Raw genomic sequence first — 23425 nt, forward strand, 5'->3', positions numbered from 1 at the left:
ATACCACAGAAGCAATGCATGGTCAATGTACAGCAATGACACACCTGTGTGAACAGCCAGGAGACCCCCCCCCCCCCCCCATGTTATGTTACATAGTTACATAGTTAGTACGGTCGAAAAAAGACATATGTCCATCAAGTTCAACCAGGGAATTAAGGGGTAGGGGTGTGGCGCGATATTGGGGAAGGGATGAGATTTTATATTTCTTCATAAGCATTAATCTTATTTTGTCAATTAGGAACATTCAGCACCCACCCGCTATCAAGGCAGCTGCCTATCATGTCATGCCCTACCTGCACAGGTGTGCTGGCTACTCAAATGATCCAATTAAGGAGGCCATTTAGTCAGCAGCAGCAGAAGTCCTGTGCCTGGACGCTCCAACAGCGGCCAGACACAAGCAGAAGCAGAAGCAGCAGAAGCAGCAGCAGCACCACCTTTTGTTTTTTGGCTGCAGCAGCAGCAAGGCCCACAGGGCTGGCTAGCTGGCTAGCCAGCAAGCAGGTAGCAATGAAAGTAGGAATCTTTCTTTTTAACCCTGTAAGGGGGTGGTGCACTGTACCCGAAGATACTGCCATATCGGGTCAATGCATAGGGCGACGGAAGCAAGCTTCGAAATCGGCCCCCGTTCTCAAAAATCCATTTAATATATGGTCCCCAGATAGGGGACGTATCAGATATTAAACTGATAAGAACAGATTTTTTTTTTTTTTTTTTTTTTTTTTTTTTTATCTAAAGCCGAGGAACGTGCTTTCGATTCACCCAAAGTGCAAGAAAAAGTGCAAACGTGTTACACTAAAAAAACGTGCACAAAGGATGCGGTCTATCGCAAGCCCTTCTCCGATAGGAGAGAGGCCCCCCAACAAACCTTACCCTTCGCCTCCGGACCAAAAGGTACCTGCGAGGTTCCAGGTTCGATGTCCCTTTTCGCCGAAGCTACTAGGGGACCACAAATGCTCCCGGCATCCCCCTTGGCGTTAGCCAAGGTATCTGCCCGCAGAGCCGATTACGGTAGGTACCCTGCCAAAGCAGGAGTACCCGGGGTGTTTGCAGGGAGGTGCGGAACCTAATGGCCACACACACCTCCCCTAGACCGCCAGGAGGGACACCCAGAAGGGCTACCGCATCCTGACAAATCCTGTGAACACACAACACGCAAAAAGTGACACAGTGAGACAAAAAAGAAATAAATAAGTGAATGTGTGCAGATATACTGCCCGGACATCCGGCCGGATCTATAAAAATTTCTCTGATCCTAGCCAGAAGGCCGGGAATCAAGAGGTGAGTGCCACAAGGTGAAGAGATTATGGTGCCCGTGCTTCAACTCAGTGAGTCTATTCTCCCAGTGAGTTTCGGCACCTCGGGGTCACCACTCCCCGAGGCACAAAAGTACCTCGGCTCTAGACCCTCTCAGCCTCATGGCGAGACCCGGAGGGAACAGGTCACATCGGGGCAGCCGTCGAGCTGATTCCTCAGAACCAGCCCCGGAAAGCCCTGGTACACCTGCATCCTCCATGCAGCACCCATCCCCACCAGCATGAAAACTGATAAGAACAGATACTACACTTGATCTTAGCCAAAAGGCCGAGAAGCGATAACCGTGAAAGGGGCGGGCCCAACAAGGTGCCCTTCATGGGCACTATCACTGCTTGCTGTCAGGGAGGCTGCCAGACAATTTTCCATGCACACTCTGGGCTGGGGGGCAGTCAACCACCAGTACACACAGCAGAACCTAAACCCATACCATTATTGCTAAGCAGCAAGACAGGGGCCCATTGCACTCCCACGGGGCCTTTTTAAATGCAATCCATAACCCGGATTTGCCAGGAACCCTTCTTACTCCTCCTACTTGCATGTGACACTGGGCTTAGGATCTGCATAGGAAACACACACACAAGCACACACCTACCTTTGTTGCCTGCAGATGCCTCCTTGGCTGTCCCCAAACGGTATCAAACCAACACCCACGGGAAGCTGTAAGCATAGAGGACATGCCTGCACCCCATTGGACTTACCTGTGTGGGTTAAACCCAGGTTATTTGACAACCTATGGCGGTGATGGTTCTGCTCAGGCAGAGCAGTGCTGATGCTCCTCATAAAGCTGTCGCTGCTGTGAAGGTTCTAGGTGACATCACAAATCCCTATGGTTACATACACAACAAAGCTGGGTTGTTGTTGTTTACACTCTGCAAGGCCTGTGGAAGTGAGTGACATCATAGCACTGTAGTTCTGAGGGTTCTAGATGGATGCAACAATCTCCTGTTGCTTCTATGAAGGCCATAATAGACGACATCACCAAACAGCTCCATAGTCACATACACAGCAAAGGAGAGATGTTGTTTACACCTAGTGATGTCAGTGGTATTGAGTGACATCACAGCACAGTGCTAAGGCTCCTGGGCCTGGACACAGCAGCGGCTGCAATATCTCAACGGAGAATACGTTTATATATATGTGTGTGTGTGCGCGTATATATATATATATATATATATATATATATATATATATATATTTCTCCGCCGAAATCACTTTTAAACCCATTTCCACCTTTTTTTCCCTTCTCTTCCTCTTACTTTTTTTTCACGTTTTTTTACGTTTTTCTCCTTTTCGCCTCTTTTCTGGGCGTATTATTCTTCTTTTTCTTCTTTTTTTTCGTCTAATGCATACCCCATCAGTGCAGCAATGCTTATTCAATACCGCCAGCAGATGGAGACACTGGGGGATAATTTTCTAAGGATTTATACTGATTTTTCCTGTCTGAATTTGTCGCACAGAAAGTTGCAGGCCAAATATGTGTGACATTTCTGCGACTTTAGCTTCTAGAGCATTTTTACAACATTATACATAGGTGCTGAATACATAAAAAGCGACTGTTCAGCGACAGACAAGTCGCATCGGCTGAAAGTAGGCCAGAATGTCAGTCCATGTTGGAGCAGGTTTAGATACAGTCTAAAGTATAGATCTCAAAGTCTGTGCACAGAATTTAGCAAGGGCCTCGCACCTTCTGATGCATCAGGTAGGTGCACAATAGCATAGCCTAACCCTCTGTACTTTGGTCTATATTGATGCGGGACATAGACAGCCAGCTGATGACCAATCCATTAGTGCAATGGATGGCTGGAAGCATTTGTCTTTGCCTTTGCAATACCACAGAAGCAATGCATGGTCAATGTACAGCAATGACACACCTGTGTGAACAGCCAGGAGACCCCCCCCCCCCCCCCATGTTATGTTACATAGTTACATAGTTAGTACGGTCGAAAAAAGACATATGTCCATCAAGTTCAACCAGGGAATTAAGGGGTAGGGGTGTGGCGTGATATTGGGGAAGGGATGAGATTTTATATTTCTTCATAAGCATTAATCTTATTTTGTCAATTAGGAACATTCAGCACCCACCCGCTATCAAGGCAGCTGCCTATCATGTCATGCCCTACCTGCACAGGTGTGCTGGCTACTCAAATGATCCAATTAAGGAGGCCATTTAGTCAGCAGCAGCAGAAGTCCTGTGCCTGGACGCTCCAACAGCGGCCAGACACAAGCAGAAGCAGAAGCAGCAGAAGCAGCAGCAGCACCACCTTTTGTTTTTTGGCTGCAGCAGCAGCAAGGCCCACAGGGCTGGCTAGCTGGCTAGCCAGCAAGCAGGTAGCAATGAAAGTAGGAATTTTTCTTTTTAACCCTGTAAGGGGGTGGTGCACTGTACCCGAAGATACTGCCATATCGGGTCAATGCATAGGGCGACGGAAGCAAGCTTCGAAATCGGCCCCCGTTCTCAAAAATCCATTTAATATATGGTCCCCAGATAGGGGACGTATCAGATATTAAACTGATAAGAACAGATACTACACTTGATCTTAGCCAAAAGGCCGAGAAGCGATAACCGTGAAAGGGGCGGGCCCAACAAGGTGCCCTTCATGGGCACTATCACTGCTTGCTGTCAGGGAGGCTGCCAGACAATTTTCCATGCACACTCTGGGCTGGGGGGCAGTCAACCACCAGTACACACAGCAGAACCTAAACCCATACCATTATTGCTAAGCAGCAAGACAGGGGCCCATTGCACTCCCACGGGGCCTTTTTAAATGCAATCCATAACCCGGATTTGCCAGGAACCCTTCTTACTCCTCCTACTTGCATGTGACACTGGGCTTAGGATCTGCATAGGAAACACACACACAAGCACACACCTACCTTTGTTGCCTGCAGATGCCTCCTTGGCTGTCCCCAAACGGTATCAAACCAACACCCACGGGAAGCTGTAAGCATAGAGGACATGCCTGCACCCCATTGGACTTACCTGTGTGGGTTAAACCCGGGTTATTTGACAACCTATGGCGGTGATGGTTCTGCTCAGGCAGAGCAGTGCTGATGCTCCTCATAAAGCTGTCGCTGCTGTGAAGGTTCTAGGTGACATCACAAATCCCTATGGTTACATACACAACAAAGCTGGGTTGTTGTTGTTTACACTCTGCAAGGCCTGTGGAAGTGAGTGACATCATAGCACTGTAGTTCTGAGGGTTCTAGATGGATGCAACAATCTCCTGTTGCTTCTATGAAGGCCATAATAGACGACATCACCAAACAGCTCCATAGTCACATACACAGCAAAGGAGAGATGTTGTTTACACCTAGTGATGTCAGTGGTATTGAGTGACATCACAGCACAGTGCTAAGGCTCCAGGGCCTGGACACAGCAGCGGCTGCAATATCTCAACGAAGAATACGTTTATATATATGTGTGTGTGTGCGCGTATATATATATATATATATATATATATATATATATATATATATATTTCTCCGCCGAAATCACTTTTAAACCCATTTCCACCTTTTTTTCCCTTCTCTTCCTCTTACTTTTTTTTCACGTTTTTTTACGTTTTTCTCCTTTTCGCCTCTTTTCTGGGCGTATTATTCTTCTTTTTCTTCTTTTTTTTCGTCTAATGCATACCCCATCAGTGCAGCAATGCTTATTCAATACCGCCAGCAGATGGAGACACTGGGGGATAATTTTCTAAGGATTTATACTGATTTTTCCTGTCTGAATTTGTCGCACAGAAAGTTGCAGGCCAAATATGTGTGACATTTCTGCGACTTTAGCTTCTAGAGCATTTTTACAACATTATACATAGGTGCTGAATACATAAAAAGCGACTGTTCAGCGACAGACAAGTCGCATCGGCTGAAAGTAGGCCAGAATGTCAGTCCATGTTGGAGCAGGTTTAGATACAGTCTAAAGTATAGATCTCAAAGTCTGTGCACAGAATTTAGCAAGGGCCTCGCACCTTCTGATGCATCAGGTAGGTGCACAATAGCATAGCCTAACCCTCTGTACTTTGGTCTATATTGATGCGGGACATAGACAGCCAGCTGATGACCAATCCATTAGTGCAATGGATGGCTGGAAGCATTTGTCTTTGCCTTTGCAATACCACAGAAGCAATGCATGGTCAATGTACAGCAATGACACACCTGTGTGAACAGCCAGGAGACCCCCCCCCCCCCCCCATGTTATGTTACATAGTTACATAGTTAGTACGGTCGAAAAAAGACATATGTCCATCAAGTTCAACCAGGGAATTAAGGGGTAGGGGTGTGGCGCGATATTGGGGAAGGGATGAGATTTTATATTTCTTCATAAGCATTAATCTTATTTTGTCAATTAGGAACATTCAGCACCCACCCGCTATCAAGGCAGCTGCCTATCATGTCATGCCCTACCTGCACAGGTGTGCTGGCTACTCAAATGATCCAATTAAGGAGGCCATTTAGTCAGCAGCAGCAGAAGTCCTGTGCCTGGACGCTCCAACAGCGGCCAGACACAAGCAGAAGCAGAAGCAGCAGAAGCAGCAGCAGCACCACCTTTTGTTTTTTGGCTGCAGCAGCAGCAAGGCCCACAGGGCTGGCTAGCTGGCTAGCCAGCAAGCAGGTAGCAATGAAAGTAGGAATCTTTCTTTTTAACCCTGTAAGGGGGTGGTGCACTGTACCCGAAGATACTGCCATATCGGGTCAATGCATAGGGCGACGGAAGCAAGCTTCGAAATCGGCCCCCGTTCTCAAAAATCCATTTAATATATGGTCCCCAGATAGGGGACGTATCAGATATTAAACTGATAAGAACAGATTTTTTTTTTTTTTTTTTTTTTTAAACCCTCAGATAAGGGATGAAAGTACTCAAAACAATACTTTCAAAACTGGCATTACAAACTTTCTGTAACACACAACCCTCTCATCATCGGGAACTTTATTTATAATCAAAAACAGACAAAATTACAAGTACATGAAAAACATCAAGATAAATCAACAGAATGAATCCATTTTTTCGTTTTCCAAATACCCTCCGCATCAATCCCACCCCTCCTAGCATCCCACAAATAACACAAATAAAGCTTTCCTAACACCATCCTCACACTATTATTTACACTTATTTCCTTTCTCAAAAACAAATAAACATTCCGAACATCCCATAAGACTTCTTTAATACACGACAACAATAACCACAACACTCTTTCATTCTGACCACCACTCACACATAATCCAAACATCATCATTTCATAATACAAAAATTCCACACCTGTTAATTCCTTGCACAAAGGCCCAAGTTTTCTCACAACCTCACGAGCATACTTACAATTCCAAAAAAGATGAATAACACTTTCAAAACCATTACAATTCTCCCTAGGACACACATCACATCTCACCAAACCCCTTGCTTTCTGAAACTCTCTCACTGGCAACACCCCATGCAAACTTTGCCATACAATCTCCTTTTGCTTATTAGACATACCATCCATCCTCACTTTCTTCCAAACTTTTTCCACATCCGCTCCTCTCACAGAATTAATATTACATACAACCTCTTTACTCTCAATCATTTTCATCAACAAACGTTTATTCTTCAAAACACTCACCTCTTCTTCTATCAACTCAAATTTCTCCAAAAACCTCACAACCCACTCATACCATTTAGGAACCTCAAAAGCAATAGGCCTATTCAAATCCCTCTCACACCACTTCAACCTGACAAAAAATCTACCAGCCAGAAATCTTGTCATACAGGACACCTTTCTATCACTCCCAATAATAGCTAAAATAAAAACTAAAATATTCACTCCAAAGTACACCTCCAAATTTGGAAAACTCATACCACCCTTCTTCCAATTTTTCACCACTATTTCTCTCCTCAACCTCTCAACTTTAGAACCCCAAAAAAAGACAAACAGAACCCTGTTCAAGCTCCTCAAACCCATATAATGGGGAGGAAAAATCATAGCAACATACAGAAAAATTGGTAACACAACACTTTTAATAACTACAATCTTCCCAATGAAGGAAAGACTTCTCAAACTCCAATAATTTAGACGCAACTCCACCTTCTTTTTCGCCTCCTCCCAACTCTCTTTCCCATCCAAATCGTCACTAAACTTAATCCCCAACACTTTAATAGACCCCTCCACAACATTCACCCCAACATCTCTACTTAATCTACTCTCACCAAAACACTTACATTCACTCTTTAACCAATTAACCTTAAAAGCAGATGCACCACAAAAAATAGACACTAAAAGTTTCACCCTCCTCACAGCGGACTCAGAATCACACAGGACACATACATCATCCATATAAGCATTAACTTTAAACTCCCTTCCATCACTACCAGGAATGCGTACACCTCTCACTATCTTATCCCTCCTAATCATACATACCAGAGGCTCAATAGCACATATAAATGCCACTGGTGATAAAGGACACCCCTGCCTAACCCCTGAGAACACATTCACTCTTCTCCCCACACATCCATTAACAAGCATCCTACTATATATTTTATCATACAAACTCCTAACTCTCCACACAAAGTCACTCGGAAAACCCATACGCAACAACACCCTGAACAAGAAACTATGAGACAGCCTATCATACGCTTTTTCAAAATCTAATGACAACAAACACACATCTTGCTTCCTACTCTTACAATCCCACAAACAATCTCTCAACAAACACAAACTCTCCTGTATACGACGTCCAGGCACAGCACAAAACTGATCATCACCCACCACGCTTTCAACAACATCTCTCATCCGATTGGCAATAATTTTCGCATAGATCTTATAATCACAATTAAGTAATGTAATTGGACGCCAATTCTTTAAACTTTTTAAATCCCCTTTTTTCGGAATCAGCACAACCACACCCCCACGCATACTCTCCGCAACCTCCATATTCTCCCACATAAACTGACACACTTCAACTACATCCTTCCCCACCACATTCCATAACAACCGATAAAATTCCACAGGCAAACCATCCTCACCTGGAGTCTTATTTGCTGACATTTTCTGCACTACATCCCAAACTTCCTCACTTGATATACCACGCATAACAAAAGCCTGCTCAGCCTCTCCAAGTTTCCTTTCCAACACACTCAATACCTCATTCTCCAAATTCTCATCCCTCCACTTCTCTCCATACAATTCTTCATAAAAAACTGCAACTTCCTCACTCACACCATCACCAGACACAACACTACCATCCTCTTTCACAATCACATCAATAACCGGCTTTTTTGAAAAAACTTTTTTGAAAAAATAACGTGAACATTTTTCATCATGTTCCCTCTTATCTAATTTAGCTCTATACATAATACTCCTCCCTTTCTCCAACACAAACTCATTAATGTCCCTTTTAACACTCACAATTTCATTCTGAACATCCACACCACAGTCTCTCAATCTATACAAAAAGGATAGACGGGCATTTAACTTAACATATTGTTCCCTCTTAATAGCAGCAATTTTATAACCAAAAGACCTAAAAAAGGATTTTGTTTTCTTTTTAACCCATTCCCACCACAAAATAATGTTATCAAACTCACTTTTCCTTTCACGCCATTTTTTATATATGCATTCATACTGGTCTCTCACATCCACACTATCTAAATGTTTAATATTCATCTTCCACAAACCTCTCCCATACACAGCATTCTGACCCACATCAATCTCACACAGCAAAGACTCATGGTCCGAATAACAAACAGACCTCTGTCTGTAACTTAATGCATTAACATTCTCAGACAAAAAACAATAATCTAACTTAGAGTGAACATTCCCCCTATCTGCATGATAAGTGCATAAATTAGGACTAACTTTGCATAAATCCTGAATATCTTTAAACCTAAAATCTGAAACTAACTCAAATAATTTTCTTCCTGATATATCAAATGCTTTCTTACATAAGTCCACATTCATATCTCCAACTAAAATAATAGGTATTTTACCTTGAACATAAAATTTTAATTTCTCAAACAAATTTTTTCTTTCATTTTTGCATGCAGAAGCATACACATTTATAACACGAAACATAATACCTTTATAACATAAATTAACAGAAATACACCTACCAGGCTCAATAACTAAATAACTTTCAACAGAAATTTCAGGTGATTTAATTAAAACACCCACACCATCATTCTTATTCACTGAACTCCCAGACCACACACACCGACCATACACCCATTCATCCTGACTTACTGCGAACTCAATACCACATTCCTGCAAACAGAAAATTGAAGCATTCTCTTGTGCTAAAAAACTTAAAATAGCAGCTCTCCTAGCCTTATTTTTAAATACTCTCACATTTTGAGAACAAATAATAATGCTCATAACTATATACAAACACAAAGCAGGTATAACATAACCATTAGAAAATAGGTGATTCACTACCTGATATCATTTGCATATCAAGTCCCGGCAAACCTATTGAGAACACATAGTAAAACACAAAGCAGGTATAACAAAGTCGTTAGAAAACAGGTGCTTCACCACCTGATAACATTTCATATCAAGTCCCGGCATATCTATTCACCACTTTCAGCAGTCTCCATAATGTCCGTTTCCAGCACTTCAAATGTGTTCCTGGTTTCTGGCGCCAAATTCGTACTCTCCTCACCACGTCTTTTTTTGGCGGACTTCCCACCATGCACCAGCTTGAAGCCATCATTATTTTCATCCTGGACATTATGTTTCCCACCACCCTCCCTGTTACACAAACTAGTCTCTCCAGAGGACTGAAACTCCTCTATGTTAGCAGGATCAGAGGGATGAACAGATTCAGCTGTGTGAACAGGGCTCTGCACTCCCTCAATCACCTCCTCCAGCTTCCTAAAGGCATCAGCCACAGCAACTTGTACATCCACAGGTTTCTGAGGAATAACTTTCAGTTTTTGAGGGGCCAACTTCCTCACAATTTCCGCCCCTCTTGCAGCACTTGCATAGCTTGGTCTTTTTGTACCAGGACAGTCTTTATAAACATGCCCTTCCTCACGGCACAGGTCACATTTTTTTGTGTTGGGGCAACTCCCCGCATGGTGACCAGTACCATTACAGTTCCGGCACACCTGTCCCTTAAGGCAGCTCTCTTTCACGTGGCCAAAAGAAAAACAATTGCGGCAATAATAAGGCTGTCCAGCATAGGATAAATATCCCCTATGTCCAGCAACTGAAAAACTAGCTGGGGGATGTTTAAAGCCACCAACACAACTGGGATCCACTTTCAGTTTCACAACAAATTTATATTTGCAATTAAAGATTCCCAGTACATTGGTCTGTTTTTCACCTCCACGCACAGAGTCACAATATTGGCGCAGAAAACTTTCAATTATAGCCACATCCGTGAAAGGGTTATAAACATGCACAAGGACAGTTTTTTCTTGAAACCCAAACAAAGGAGTAATCTTCACTCCCTCCATCATGGGGTCCTTGCTGAAATTTCTCAAACGTTCATAAACATCAAGGCACCTACCTTCCTGCTCAAAGGTGACCTCATAAGAACCCTTGCGAGGAGCCTCATTAACGCTGAATATTTCTGACTTGTCCACTCCAAGCTTCAGCATGATGATGTCCCGAACCAGGTAAACAACATTGTTCTTCACAGCACTTCCGGGATCCACCTCCAAACGAATGGTATTCTTCAGACCAGCCATCTCTCCAGGCAGAACTGTCGGCACGAAACCACAGAAAGAGAATCCCTTCCAGCAAACTGGGTAAACCCAGAGATCGCACCCTCAGGCGAGACCAAGGCAACTGCACTTGATCTTAGCCAAAAGGCAGAGAAGCGATAACCGTGAAAGGGGCGGGCCCAACAAGGTGCCCTTCATGGGCACTATCACTGCTTGCTGTCAGGGAGGCTGCCAGACAATTTTCCATGCACACTCTGGGCTGGGGGGCAGTCAACCACCAGTACACACAGCAGAACCTAAACCCATACCATTATTGCTAAGCAGCAAGACAGGGGCCCATTGCACTCCCACGGGGCCTTTTTAAATGCAATCCATAACCCGGATTTGCCAGGAACCCTTCTTACTCCTCCTACTTGCATGTGACACTGGGCTTAGGATCTGCATAGGAAACACACACACAAGCACACACCTACCTTTGTTGCCTGCAGATGCCTCCTTGGCTGTCCCCAAACGGTATCAAACCAACACCCACGGGAAGCTGTAAGCATAGAGGACATGCCTGCACCCCATTGGACTTACCTGTGTGGGTTAAACCCGGGTTATTTGACAACCTATGGCGGTGATGGTTCTGCTCAGGCAGAGCAGTGCTGATGCTCCTCATAAAGCTGTCGCTGCTGTGAAGGTTCTAGGTGACATCACAAATCCCTATGGTTACATACACAACAAAGCTGGGTTGTTGTTGTTTACACTCTGCAAGGCCTGTGGAAGTGAGTGACATCATAGCACTGTAGTTCTGAGGGTTCTAGATGGATGCAACAATCTCCTGTTGCTTCTATGAAGGCCATAATAGACGACATCACCAAACAGCTCCATAGTCACATACACAGCAAAGGAGAGATGTTGTTTACACCTAGTGATGTCAGTGGTATTGAGTGACATCACAGCACAGTGCTAAGGCTCCTGGGCCTGGACACAGCAGCGGCTGCAATATCTCAACGGAGAATACGTTTATATATATGTGTGTGTGTGCGCGTATATATATATATATATATATATATATATATATATATATATATATATATTTCTCCGCCGAAATCACTTTTAAACCCATTTCCACCTTTTTTTCCCTTCTCTTCCTCTTACTTTTTTTTCACGTTTTTTTACGTTTTTCTCCTTTTCGCCTCTTTTCTGGGCGTATTATTCTTCTTTTTCTTCTTTTTTTTCGTCTAATGCATACCCCATCAGTGCAGCAATGCTTATTCAATACCGCCAGCAGATGGAGACACTGGGGGATAATTTTCTAAGGATTTATACTGATTTTTCCTGTCTGAATTTGTCGCACAGAAAGTTGCAGGCCAAATATGTGTGACATTTCTGCGACTTTAGCTTCTAGAGCATTTTTACAACATTATATATAGGTGCTGAATACATAAAAAGCGACTGTTCAGCGACAGACAAGTCGCATCGGCTGAAAGTAGGCCAGAATGTCAGTCCATGTTGGAGCAGGTTTAGATACAGTCTAAAGTATAGATCTCAAAGTCTGTGCACAGAATTTAGCAAGGGCCTCGCACCTTCTGATGCATCAGGTAGGTGCACAATAGCATAGCCTAACCCTCTGTACTTTGGTCTATATTGATGCGGGACATAGACAGCCAGCTGATGACCAATCCATTAGTGCAATGGATGGCTGGAAGCATTTGTCTTTGCCTTTGCAATACCACAGAAGCAATGTATGGTCAATGTACAGCAATGACACACCTGTGTGAGCAGCCAGGAGACCCCCCCCCCCCCATGTTATGTTACATAGTTACATAGTTAGTACGGTCGAAAAAAGACATATGTCCATCAAGTTCAACCAGGGAATTAAGGGGTAGGGGTGTGGCGCGATATTGGGGAAGGGATGAGATTTTATATTTCTTCATAAGCATTAATCTTATTTTGTCAATTAGGAACATTCAGCACCCACCCGCTATCAAGGCAGCTGCCTATCATGTCATGCCCTACCTGCACAGGTGTGCTGGCTACTCAAATGATCCAATTAAGGAGGCCATTTAGTCAGCAGCAGCAGAAGTCCTGTGCCTGGACGCTCCAACAGCGGCCAGACACAAGCAGAAGCAGAAGCAGCAGAAGCAGCAGCAGCACCACCTTTTGTTTTTTGGCTGCAGCAGCAGCAAGGCCCACAGGGCTGGCTAGCTGGCTAGCCAGCAAGCAGGTAGCAATGAAAGTAGGAATCTTTCTTTTTAACCCTGTAAGGGGGTGGTGCACTGTACCCGAAGATACTGCCATATCGGGTCAATGCATAGGGCGACGGAAGCAAGCTTCGAAATCGGCCCCCGTTCTCAAAAATCCATTTAATATATGGTCCCCAGATAGGGGACGTATCAGATATTAAACTGATAAGAACAGATACTACACTTGATCTTAGCCAAAAGGCCGAGAAGCGATAACCGTGAAAGGGGCGGGCCCAACAAGGTGCCCTTCATGGGCACTATCACTGCTTGCTGTCAGGGAGGCTGCCAGACAATTTTCCATGCACACTCTGGGCTGGGGGGCAGTCAACCACCAGTACACACAGCAGAACCTAAACCCATACCATTATTGCTAAGCAGCAAGACAGGGGCCCATTGCACTCCCACGGGGCCTTTTTAAATGCAATCCATAACCCGGATTTGCCAGGAACCCTTCTTACTCCTCCTACTTGCATGTGACACTGGGCTTAGGATCTGCATAGGAAACACACACACAAGCACACACCTACCTTTGTTGCCTGCAGATGCCTCCTTGGCTGTCCCCAAACGGTATCAAACCAACACCCACGGGAAGCTGTAAGCATAGAGGACATGCCTGCACCCCATTGGACTTACCTGTGTGGGTTAAACCCGGGTTATTTGACAACCTATGGCGGTGATGGTTCTGCTCAGGCAGAGCAGTGCTGATGCTCCTCATAAAGCTGTCGCTGCTGTGAAGGTTCTAGGTGACATCACAAATCCCTATGGTTACATACACAACAAAGCTGGGTTGTTGTTGTTTACACTCTGCAAGGCCTGTGGAAGTGAGTGACATCATAGCACTGTAGTTCTGAGGGTTCTAGATGGATGCAACAATCTCCTGTTGCTTCTATGAAGGCCATAATAGACGACATCACCAAACAGCTCCATAGTCACATACACAGCAAAGGAGAGATGTTGTTTACACCTAGTGATGTCAGTGGTATTGAGTGACATCACAGCACAGTGCTAAGGCTCCTGGGCCTGGACACAGCAGCGGCTGCAATATCTCAACGGAGAATATGTTTATATATATGTGTGTGTGTGCGCGTATATATATATATATATATATATATATATATATATATATTTCTCCGCCGAAATCACTTTCAAACCCATTTCCACCTTTTTTTCCCTTCTCTTCCTCTTACTTTTTTTTCACGTTTTTTTACGTTTTTCTCCTTTTCGCCTCTTTTCTGGGCGTATTATTCTTCTTTTTCTTCTTTTTTTTCGTCTAATGCATACCCCATCAGTGCAGCAATGCTTATTCAATACCGCCAGCAGATGGAGACACTGGGGGATAATTTTCTAAGGATTTATACTGATTTTTCCTGTCTGAATTTGTCGCACAGAAAGTTGCAGGCCAAATATGTGTGACATTTCTGCGACTTTAGCTTCTAGAGCATTTTTACAACATTATACATAGGTGCTGAATACATAAAAAGCGACTGTTCAGCGACAGACAAGTCGCATCGGCTGAAAGTAGGCCAGAATGTCAGTCCATGTTGGAGCAGGTTTAGATACAGTCTAAAGTATAGATCTCAAAGTCTGTGCACAGAATTTAGCAAGGGCCTCGCACCTTCTGATGCATCAGGTAGGTGCACAATAGCATAGCCTAACCCTCTGTACTTTGGTCTATATTGATGCGGGACATAGACAGCCAGCTGATGACCAATCCATTAGTGCAATGGATGGCTGGAAGCATTTGTCTTTGCCTTTGCAATACCACAGAAGCAATGCATGGTCAATGTACAGCAATGACACACCTGTGTGAACAGCCAGGAGACCCCCCCCCCCCCATGTTATGTTACATAGTTACATAGTTAGTACGGTCGAAAAAAGACATATGTCCATCAAGTTCAACCAGGGAATTAAGGGGTAGGGGTGTGGCGCGATATTGGGGAAGGGATGAGATTTTATATTTCTTCATAAGCATTAATCTTATTTTGTCAATTAGGAACATTCAGCACCCACCCGCTATCAAGGCAGCTGCCTATCATGTCATGCCCTACCTGCACAGGTGTGCTGGCTACTCAAATGATCCAATTAAGGAGGCCATTTAGTCAGCAGCAGCAGAAGTCCTGTGCCTGGACGCTCCAACAGCGGCCAGACACAAGCAGAAGCAGAAGCAGCAGAAGCAGCAGCAGCACCACCTTTTGTTTTTTGGCTGCAGCAGCAGCAAGGCCCACAGGGCTGGCTAGCTGGCTAGCCAGCAAGCAGGTAGCAATGAAAGTAGGAATCTTTCTTTTTAACCCTGTAAGGGGGTGGTGCACTGTACCCGAAGATACTGCCATATCGGGTCAATGCATAGGGCGACGGAAGCAAGCTTCGAAATCGGCCCCCGTTCTCAAAAATCCATTTAATATATGGTCCCCAGATAGGGGACGTATCAGATATTAAACTGATAAGAACAGATACTACACTTGATCTTAGCCAAAAGGCCGAGAAGCGATAACCGTGAAAGGGGCGGGCCCAACAAGGTGCCCTTCATGGGCACTATCACTGCTTGCTGTCAGGGAGGCTGCCAGACAATTTTCCATGCACACTCTGGGCTGGGGGGCAGTCAACCACCAGTACACACAGCAGAACCTAAACCCATACCATTATTGCTAAGCAGCAAGACAGGGGCCCATTGCACTCCCACGGGGCCTTTTTAAATGCAATCCATAACCCGGATTTGCCAGGAACCCTTCTTACTCCTCCTACTTGCATGTGACACTGGGCTTAGGATCTGCATAGGAAACACACACACAAGCACACACCTACCTTTGTTGCCTGCAGATGCCTCCTTGGCTGTCCCCAAACGGTATCAAACCAACACCCACGGGAAGCTGTAAGCATAGAGGACATGCCTGCACCCCATTGGACTTACCTGTGTGGGTTAAACCCGGGTTATTTGACAACCTATGGCGGTGATGGTTCTGCTCAGGCAGAGCAGTGCTGATGCTCCTCATAAAGCTGTCGCTGCTGTGAAGGTTATAGGTGACATCACAAATCCCTATGGTTACATACACAACAAAGCTGGGTTGTTGTTGTTTACACTCTGCAAGGCCTGTGGAAGTGAGTGACATCATAGCACTGTAGTTCTGAGGGTTCTAGATGGATGCAACAATCTCCTGTTGCTTCTATGAAGGCCATAATAGACGACATCACCAAACAGCTCCATAGTCACATACACAGCAAAGGAGAGATGTTGTTTACACCTAGTGATGTCAGTGGTATTGAGTGACATCACAGCACAGTGCTAAGGCTCCTGGGCCTGGACACAGCAGCGGCTGCAATATCTCAACGGAGAATACGTTTATATATATGTGTGTGTGTGCGCGTATATATATATATATATATATATATATATATATATATATATATATATATTTCTCCGCCGAAATCACTTTTAAACCCATTTCCACCTTTTTTTCCCTTCTCTTCCTCTTACTTTTTTTTCACGTTTTTTTACGTTTTTTTACGTTTTTCTCCTTTTCGCCTCTTTTCTGGGCGTATTATTCTTCTTTTTCTTCTTTTTTTTCGTCTAATGCATACCCCATCAGTGCAGCAATGCTTATTCAATACCGCCAGCAGATGGAGACACTGGGGGATAATATTCTAAGGATTTATACTGATTTTTCCTGTCTGAATTTGTCGCACAGAAAGTTGCAGGCCAAATATGTGTGACATTTCTGCGACTTTAGCTTCTAGAGCATTTTTACAACATTATACATAGGTGCTGAATACATAAAAAGCGACTGTTCAGCGACAGACAAGTCGCATCGGCTGAAAGTAGGCCAGAATGTCAGTCCATGTTGGAGCAGGTTTAGATACAGTCTAAAGTATAGATCTCAAAGTCTGTGCACAGAATTTAGCAAGGGCCTCGCACCTTCTGATGCATCAGGTAGGTGCACAATAGCATAGCCTAACCCTCTGTACTTTGGTCTATATTGATGCGGGACATAGACAGCCAGCTGATGACCAATCCATTAGTGCAATGGATGGCTGGGAGCATTTGTCTTTGCCTTTGCAATACCACAGAAGCAATGCATGGTCAATGTACAGCAATGACACACCTGTGTGAACAGCCAGGAGACCCCCCCCCCCCCCCCATGTTATGTTACATAGTTACATAGTTAGTACGGTCGAAAAAAGACATATGTCCATCAAGTTCAACCAGGGAATTAAGGGGTAGGGGTGTGGCGCGATATTGGGGAAGGGATGAGATTTTATATTTCTTCATAAGCATTAATCTTATTTTGTCAATTAGGAACATTCAGCACCCACCCGCTATCAAGGCAGCTGCCTATCATGTCATGCCCTACCTGCACAGGTGTGCTGGCTACTCAAATGATCCAATTAAGGAGGCCATTTAGTCAGCAGCAGCAGAAGTCCTGTGCCTGGACGCTCCAACAGCGGCCAGACACAAGCAGAAGCAGAAGCAGCAGAAGCAGCAGCAGCACCACCTTTTGTTTTTTGGCTGCAGCAGCAGCAAGGCCCACAGGGCTGGCTAGCTGGCTAGCCAGCAAGCAGGTAGCAATGAAAGTAGGAATCTTTCTTTTTAACCCTGTAAGGGGGTGGTGCACTGTACCCGAAGATACTGCCATATCGGGTCAATGCATAGGGCGACGGAAGCAAGCTTCGAAATCGGCCCCCGTTCTCAAAAATCCATTTAATATATGGTCCCCAGATAGGGGACGTATCAGATATTAAACTGATAAGAACAGATACTACACTTGATCTTAGCCAAAAGGCCGAGAAGCGATAACCGTGAAAGGGGCGGGCCCAACAAGGTGCCCTTCATGGGCACTATCACTGCTTGCTGTCAGGGAGGCTGCCAGACAATTTTCCATGCACACTCTGGGCTGGGGGGCAGTCAACCACCAGTACACACAGCAGAACCTAAACCCATACCATTATTGCTAAGCAGCAAGACAGGGGCCCATTGCACTCCCACGGGGCCTTTTTAAATGCAATCCATAACCCGGATTTGCCAGGAACCCTTCTTACTCCTCCTACTTGCATGTGACACTGGGCTTAGGATCTGCATAGGAAACACACACACAAGCACACACCTACCTTTGTTGCCTGCAGATGCCTCCTTGGCTGTCCCCAAACGGTACCAAACCAACACCCACGGGAAGCTGTAAGCATAGAGGACATGCCTGCACCCCATTGGACTTACCTGTGTGGGTTAAACCCGGGTTATTTGACAACCTATGGCGGTGATGGTTCTGCTCAGGCAGAGCAGTGCTGATGCTCCTCATAAAGCTGTCGCTGCTGTGAAGTTTCTAGGTGACATCACAAATCCCTATGGTTACATACACAACAAAGCTGGGTTGTTGTTGTTTACACTCTGCAAGGCCTGTGGAAGTGAGTGACATCATAGCACTGTAGTTCTGAGGGTTCTAGATGGATGCAACAATCTCCTGTTGCTTCTATGAAGGCCATAATAGACGACATCACCAAACAGCTCCATAGTCACATACACAGCAAAGGAGAGATATTGTTTACACCTAGTGATGTCAGTGGTATTGAGTGACATCACAGCACAGTGCTAAGGCTCCTGGGCCTGGACACAGCAGCGGCTGCAATATCTCAACGGAGAATACGTTTATATATATGTGTGTGTGTGCGCGTATGTATATATATATATATATATATATATATATATATATATATATATATTCTCCGCCGAAATCACTTTTAAACCCATTTCCACCTTTTTTTCCCTTCTCTTCCTCTTACTTTTTTTTCACGTTTTTTTACGTTTTTCTCCTTTTCGCCTCTTTTCTGGGCGTATTATTCTTCTTTTTCTTCTTTTTTTTCTTCTAATGCATACCCCATCAGTGCAGCAATGCTTATTCAATACCGCCAGCAGATGGAGACACTGGGGGATAATTTTCTAAGGATTTATACTGATTTTTCCTGTCTGAATTTGTCGCACAGAAAGTTGCAGGCCAAATATGTGTGACATTTCTGCGACTTTAGCTTCTAGAGCATTTTTACAACATTATACATAGGTGCTGAATACATAAAAAGCGACTGTTCAGCGACAGACAAGTCGCATCGGCTGAAAGTAGGCCAGAATGTCAGTCCATGTTGGAGCAGGTTTAGATACAGTCTAAAGTATAGATCTCAAAGTCTGTGCACAGAATTTAGCAAGGGCCTCGCACCTTCTGATGCATCAGGTAGGTGCACAATAGCATAGCCTAACCCTCTGTACTTTGGTCTATATTGATGCGGGACATAGACAGCCAGCTGATGACCAATCCATTAGTGCAATGGATGGCTGGAAGCATTTGTCTTTGCCTTTGCAATACCACAGAAGCAATGCATGGTCAATGTACAGCAATGACACACCTGTGTGAACAGCCAGGAGACCCCCCCCCCCCATGTTATGTTACATAGTTACATAGTACGGTCGAAAAAAGACATATGTCCATCAAGTTCAACCAGGGAATTAAGGGGTAGGGGTGTGGCGCGATATTGGGGAAGGGATGAGATTTTATATTTCTTCATAAGCATTAATCTTATTTTGTCAATTAGGAACATTCAGCACCCACCCGCTATCAAGGCAGCTGCCTATCATGTCATGCCCTACCTGCACAGGTGTGCTGGCTACTCAAATGATCCAATTAAGGAGGCCATTTAGTCAGCAGCAGCAGAAGTCCTGTGCCTGGACGCTCCAACAGCGGCCAGACACAAGCAGAAGCAGAAGCAGCAGAAGCAGCAGCAGCACCACCTTTTGTTTTTTGGCTGCAGCAGCAGCAAGGCCCACAGGGCTGGCTAGCTGGCTAGCCAGCAAGCAGGTAGCAATGAAAGTAGGAATCTTTCTTTTTAACCCTGTAAGGGGGTGGTGCACTGTACCCGAAGATACTGCCATATCGGGTCAATGCATAGGGCGACGGAAGCAAGCTTCGAAATCGGCCCCCGTTCTCAAAAATCCATTTAATATATGGTCCCCAGATAGGGGACGTATCAGATATTAAACTGATAAGAACAGATACTACACTTGATCTTAGCCAAAAGGCCGAGAAGCGATAACCGTGAAAGGGGCGGGCCCAACAAGGTGCCCTTCATGGGCACTATCACTGCTTGCTGTCAGGGAGGCTGCCAGACAATTTTCCATGCACACTCTGGGCTGGGGGGCAGTCAACCACCAGTACACACAGCAGAACCTAAACCCATACCATTATTGCTAAGCAGCAAGACAGGGGCCCATTGCACTCCCACGGGGCCTTTTTAAATGCAATCCATAACCCGGATTTGCCAGGAACCCTTCTTACTCCTCCTACTTGCATGTGACACTGGGCTTAGGATCTGCATAGGAAACACACACACAAGCACACACCTACCTTTGTTGCCTGCAGATGCCTCCTTGGCTGTCCCCAAACGGTATCAAACCAACACCCACGGGAAGCTGTAAGCATAGAGGACATGCCTGCACCCCATTGGACTTACCTGTGTGGGTTAAACCCGGGTTATTTGACAACCTATGGCGGTGATGGTTCTGCTCAGGCAGAGCAGTGCTGATGCTCCTCATAAAGCTGTCGCTGCTGTGAAGGTTCTAGGTGACATCACAAATCCCTATGGTTACATACACAACAAAGCTGGGTTGTTGTTTTTTACACTCTGCAAGGCCTGTGGAAGTGAGTGACATCATAGCACTGTAGTTCTGAGGGTTCTAGATGGATGCAACAATCTCCTGTTGCTTCTATGAAGGCCATAATAGACGACATCACCAAACAGCTCCATAGTCACATACACAGCAAAGGAGAGATGTTGTTTACACCTAGTGATGTCAGTGGTATTGAGTGACATCACAGCACAGTGCTAAGGCTCCTGGGCCTGGACACAGCAGCGGCTGCAATATCTCAACGGAGAATACGTTTATATATATGTGTGTGTGTGCGCGTATATATATATATATATATATATATATATATATATATATATATATATATTTCTCCGCCGAAATCACTTTTAAACCCATTTCCACCTTTTTTTCCCTTCTCTTCCTCTTACTTTTTTTTCACGTTTTTTTACGTTTTTCTCCTTTTCGCCTCTTTTCTGGGCGTATTATTCTTCTTTTTCTTCTTTTTTTTCGTCTAATGCATACCCCATCAGTGCAGCAATGCTTATTCAATACCGCCAGCAGATGGAGACACTGGGGGATAATTTTCTAAGGATTTATACTGATTTTTCCTGTCTGAATTTGTCGCACAGAAAGTTGCAGGCCAAATATGTGTGACATTTCTGCGACTTTAGCTTCTAGAGCATTTTTACAACATTATACATAGGTGCTGAATACATAAAAAGCGACTGTTCAGCGACAGACAAGTCGCATCGGCTGAAAGTAGGCCAGAATGTCAGTCCATGTTGGAGCAGGTTTAGATACAGTCTAAAGTATAGATCTCAAAGTCTGTGCACAGAATTTAGCAAGGGCCTCGCACCTTCTGATGCATCAGGTAGGTGCACAATAGCATAGCCTAACCCTCTGTACTTTGGTCTATATTGATGCGGGACATAGACAGCCAGCTGATGACCAATCCATTAGTGCAATGGATGGCTGGAAGCATTTGTCTTTGCCTTTGCAATACCACAGAAGCAATGCATGGTCAATGTACAGCAATGACACACCTGTGTGAACAGCCAGGAGACCCCCCCCCCCCCCCCATGTTATGTTACATAGTTACATAGTTAGTACGGTCGAAAAAAGACATATGTCCATCAAGTTCAACCAGGGAATTAAGGGGTAGGGGTGTGGCGCGATATTGGGGAAGGGATGAGATTTTATATTTCTTCATAAGCATTAATCTTATTTTGTCAATTAGGAACATTCAGCACCCACCCGCTATCAAGGCAGCTGCCTATCATGTCATGCCCTACCTGCACAGGTGTGCTGGCTACTCAAATGATCCAATTAAGGAGGCCATTTAGTCAGCAGCAGCAGAAGTCCTGTGCCTGGACGCTCCAACAGCGGCCAGACACAAGCAGAAGCAGAAGCAGCAGAAGCAGCAGCAGCACCACCTTTTGTTTTTTGGCTGCTGCAGCAGCAGCAAGGCCCACAGGGCTGGCTAGCTGGCTAGCCAGCAAGCAGGTAGCAATGAAAGTAGGAATCTTTCTTTTTAACCCTGTAAGGGGGTGGTGCACTGTACCCGAAGATACTGCCATATCGGGTCAATGCATAGGGCGACGGAAGCAAGCTTCGAAATCGGCCCCCGTTCTCAAAAATCCATTTAATATATGGTCCCCAGATAGGGGACGTATCAGATATTAAACTGATAAGAACAGATACTACACTTGATCTTAGCCAAAAGGCCGAGAAGCGATAACCGTGAAAGGGGCGGGCCCAACAAGGTGCCCTTCATGGGCACTATCACTGCTTGCTGTCAGGGAGGCTGCCAGACAATTTTCCATGCACACTCTGGGCTGGGGGGCAGTCAACCACCAGTACACACAGCAGAACCTAAACCCATACCATTATTGCTAAGCAGCAAGACAGGGGCCCATTGCACTCCCACGGGGCCTTTTTAAATGCAATCCATAACCCGGATTTGCCAGGAACCCTTCTTACTCCTCCTACTTGCATGTGACACTGGGCTTAGGATCTGCATAGGAAACACACACACAAGCACACACCTACCTTTGTTGCCTGCAGATGCCTCCTTGGCTGTCCCCAAACGGTATCAAACCAACACCCACGGGAAGCTGTAAGCATAGAGGACATGCCTGCACCCCATTGGACTTACCTGTGTGGGTTAAACCCGGGTTATTTGACAACCTATGGCGGTGATGGTTCTGCTCAGGCAGAGCAGTGCTGATGCTCCTCATAAAGCTGTCGCTGCTGTGAAGGTTCTAGGTGACATCACAAATCCCTATGGTTACATACACAACAAAGCTGGGTTGTTGTTGTTTACACTCTGCAAGGCCTGTGGAAGTGAGTGACATCATAGCACTGTAGTTCTGAGGGTTCTAGATGGATGCAACAATCTCCTGTTGCTTCTATGAAGGCCATAATAGACGACATCACCAAACAGCTCCATAGTCACATACACAGCAAAGGAGAGATGTTGTTTACACCTAGTGATGTCAGTGGTATTGAGTGACATCACAGCACAGTGCTAAGGCTCCTGGGCCTGGACACAGCAGCGGCTGCAATATCTCAACGGAGAATACGTTTATATATATGTGTGTGTGTGCGCGTATATATATATAT

The 23425-nt window shown here is 45.0% G+C and overlaps 8 non-coding genes and 1 pseudogene across 8 annotated transcripts; all 9 read right to left on the reverse strand.

Moving 5' to 3' along the window:
* Positions 1–543: 543 nt before the first annotated feature.
* On the reverse strand, positions 544–740 carry LOC130321914 (U2 spliceosomal RNA). The gene has a single exon (XR_008867550.1). It is a non-coding gene; the product is annotated as a U2 spliceosomal RNA (small nuclear RNA).
* A 693-nt stretch (positions 741–1433) lies between these two features.
* On the reverse strand, positions 1434–1593 carry LOC130321923 (U2 spliceosomal RNA; annotated as a pseudogene).
* Positions 1594–3684: 2091 nt separating this feature from the next.
* On the reverse strand, positions 3685–3875 carry LOC130321840 (U2 spliceosomal RNA). Its single transcript, XR_008867494.1, has one exon. It is a non-coding gene; the product is annotated as a U2 spliceosomal RNA (small nuclear RNA).
* A 2093-nt stretch (positions 3876–5968) lies between these two features.
* On the reverse strand, positions 5969–6163 carry LOC130321894 (U2 spliceosomal RNA). The gene has a single exon (XR_008867538.1). It is a non-coding gene; the product is annotated as a U2 spliceosomal RNA (small nuclear RNA).
* A 7042-nt stretch (positions 6164–13205) lies between these two features.
* On the reverse strand, positions 13206–13396 carry LOC130321842 (U2 spliceosomal RNA). Its single transcript, XR_008867495.1, has one exon. It is a non-coding gene; the product is annotated as a U2 spliceosomal RNA (small nuclear RNA).
* A 2084-nt stretch (positions 13397–15480) lies between these two features.
* Positions 15481–15671, reverse strand: LOC130321843 (U2 spliceosomal RNA). The gene has a single exon (XR_008867496.1). It is a non-coding gene; the product is annotated as a U2 spliceosomal RNA (small nuclear RNA).
* Positions 15672–17778: 2107 nt separating this feature from the next.
* Positions 17779–17969, reverse strand: LOC130321844 (U2 spliceosomal RNA). Its single transcript, XR_008867497.1, has one exon. It is a non-coding gene; the product is annotated as a U2 spliceosomal RNA (small nuclear RNA).
* A 2088-nt stretch (positions 17970–20057) lies between these two features.
* LOC130321845 (U2 spliceosomal RNA) lies at positions 20058–20248 on the reverse strand. The gene has a single exon (XR_008867498.1). It is a non-coding gene; the product is annotated as a U2 spliceosomal RNA (small nuclear RNA).
* Positions 20249–22348: 2100 nt separating this feature from the next.
* LOC130321846 (U2 spliceosomal RNA) lies at positions 22349–22539 on the reverse strand. Its single transcript, XR_008867499.1, has one exon. It is a non-coding gene; the product is annotated as a U2 spliceosomal RNA (small nuclear RNA).
* Positions 22540–23425: the final 886 nt, after the last annotated feature.

The sequence above is a fragment of the Hyla sarda genome, unplaced genomic scaffold (genome assembly GCF_029499605.1).
Source record: "Hyla sarda isolate aHylSar1 unplaced genomic scaffold, aHylSar1.hap1 scaffold_229, whole genome shotgun sequence".
Classification (NCBI taxonomy): domain Eukaryota; kingdom Metazoa; phylum Chordata; class Amphibia; order Anura; family Hylidae; genus Hyla; species Hyla sarda.